Source organism: Olea europaea, unplaced genomic scaffold (genome assembly GCF_002742605.1).
Source record: "Olea europaea var. sylvestris unplaced genomic scaffold, O_europaea_v1 scaffold3137, whole genome shotgun sequence".
Lineage (NCBI taxonomy): Eukaryota > Viridiplantae > Streptophyta > Magnoliopsida > Lamiales > Oleaceae > Olea > Olea europaea.
In genome coordinates, this window is record NW_019250150.1 from 39020 (window position 1) to 41870 (window position 2851).

A 2851-nucleotide genomic window follows, 5' to 3' on the forward strand; every position below is an offset into this window, starting at 1 on the left:
TTTCCTTTATTGTGTCTTACAGCATGAGTTACTTTTGTAGTGAGAAATTTGAGATTTTGATTGATGCAAGAAAATATTCATTTTAGAGAACCCATGTGTTGTCAGGAGTTACTTTTCGTCATATTTTCTCAACTTGAATTTCATTTTTTTATGTACATACATAGGAAAGAAAAAGGATGTAATATATAGTTTATAATGATTTGATCCCTATGATGCGAGATGTTTACCACTTTTAACAAAAGGCACCTTGGAAGTTAAGGATACCGATGCCATGATTTATGTCCCATGCTCCTCTTGCATGCTTCTGACATAGGATCCCAGGGTATTATCATCTCTCCCTTTCAAGTCCTGGTATCTCTGCCAGGCAACTCCAGCACACGTGAATCAGTAAAGACAAGTTTGCCACTATAGTACTGAAGATAGTCCTCGATATCCTACTCCCTTCCCTATGTTGAGTTTAAACCCTAGATTCACGGATTGGTCCCAGCATTACCTAAACAATATAACAGAAACAACTCTTATAGTATCCATATCATCTGAGGGACCTTAGACGTTAAATGAGACTTATATCATGTTTGAAGAGCTTTATCAGTTTGCTCAAACACAGTTAGATTGCGATATTCTGTGACAAGTATGGTTTGGCAATGGAAGAACATTGGATACAATTTCCTTCCAGTTAGTTCTATGATGTAACTCTTTCCCCCATGCAATACACATTGTTTTACAAGTTCATCTCGCTTATGCAATATGATTATGATAATTTAGGGTTAAATATATTGGTGGTCACTAAACTCTTCATATTATTCTCCAACTTTGTATCATTTTTAAGTGTCACTGAACATAGACTTTGTTACAATTTGTTCACTCTTTCTATGTCTAGTAGTTTGACAAATGAAAAGGTTGAAGTGATAGTCTAGTTATTTGCCAGCTAGGATGCCACTAGATATTAGATCCAAAACTGAAATGTGGAGAACGAATTATTCTTTCATTACTTTTCGAAAATGGGTGTACAATGACAATATAAATAGTGTATATACACGGTTACAAGAAAGGCCAGTTGGTGACTAACTAACAAACTTATATATAGTTTATGCATAGCTCTAATACTCCCCCTCAAGACGTACCATAAATGTCTTTTACAAACATCTTGGATGACAAAGAGAAAAGACTCGAAGCAGGGAGAGGCTTAGTAAGGACATCAGCCAGTTGATTTTGTGATCGAATGGGAAGAAGTTTAACCATTCCAGCTGCAATCTTATGACGAATGAAATGGCTGTTGATTTGGATGTGCTTAGTCTGTTCATGAAAGATGCAATTGGTTGCAATTTGAATGCCACTTGGTTATCACAGAAAAGAATGGCAGGAGAAGTTGCAGGAACCTGAAAATCTTTAAGAATTGATTGACCCACAGAATTTCACTAATGGTGGCAGCAAGGGTACGATATTCTACTTCAGCTAATGATGATGACACTGTATGTTGTCTTTTAGCTTTCCAAGAGATTGGTGACTCTCCAATGAAGATGCAAAAACCAGTTGTGGACTTCCTTGTGTTGACACATGAACCCCAATCTGCATCCAAAAGAGCCTGCAATTTGATAGGTGAAGAAGTTGTTGCTGGATAGAATAAGCCTTGACCCGGTTGCTTTTCAAATATTGAAGGAGATGATGTACAGCTTTAAGGTGTGGCAATCGAGGTTGAGAAAGAAATTGACTCAACTTGTGGATAGCATATGTGATATCAGGCCAGGACAAAGTTAGATAGATCAACCTTCCAATTAAACGTCAGCTAGTAAAAGATCTCCATCATGTATGCTGAGATATGCCTTTGGATCCATAGGTGAATCAACCGGTTTAAGTCCAAATAGTCTTCAAGTAAATGTAGAGTATAATCCCTTTTGAGAGATTACTATACCTGATCTGGAGCGAGCAATTTCAATCCCCAAAAAAATATTTCAAACAACCCAATTTGAGCTTGAATTGAGAATGTATGAAATTTTTCAAAGCTACAATAGCTTGAGCATTAGGACCAGTGATGACAATGTCATCAACATGAATCAACAATGCCACAAATTTATCTCTAGACCCTTTTGTAAATAAGGAATAGTCAACCTTCGACTGGGTGAAGCCAAAATGGATGAGGGCCTGAGAAAATTTTGAATTCCATTGCCTTGATGCTTGCTTGAGTCCACATATGGACTTGTGTAATTTGCATACTAACTTCTCCCAAGTAGGGTTGTTGACTGCATATCTAAGAGGAAGATCCATGTATTCTTCCTCAAATAAGTCACCATTCAAAAAAGTGTTGTTAACATCGAGTTGAACTAGATGCCAATTATGGGATGTTGCCAGAGCTAGCAAAACTTTAACTGTTACTATCTTTGCCACTAGAGAAAAGGTATCGAACTAGTCGAGGCCCTCATGCTGTGTATAACCTTTAGCAACAAGGCTTGCCTTATGTCTTTTAGTTGACCCATCTGATTTGTATTTGATTTTGTATATCCACCTGCAACCAACAGAGTTTACCACGTGGTAAAGTAATAGTAGACCATGTTGATTAAGTTCCATAGCATCTAGCTCATGCTTCATAGCTTCACGCCATTGAGGATACTTGACGGCTTGGTGTTAATTCTGAGGCTCAAACTAGGATGAGACATTCAATATCAAATGTCAGTGATTAGAGGACAAATTAATATATGATATAAAGCGACCAATGTGATGAGGTGAATGATAAGAAGGATGGGAATTTTGAGAAATCATGTTGCAATGAAAATCTCTGAGATATTTTGGAGGTTTAATGACACCACGTGATTTTCTGGCAGCAATAAATGGAGTGTGACCAATGTCAGTTTGA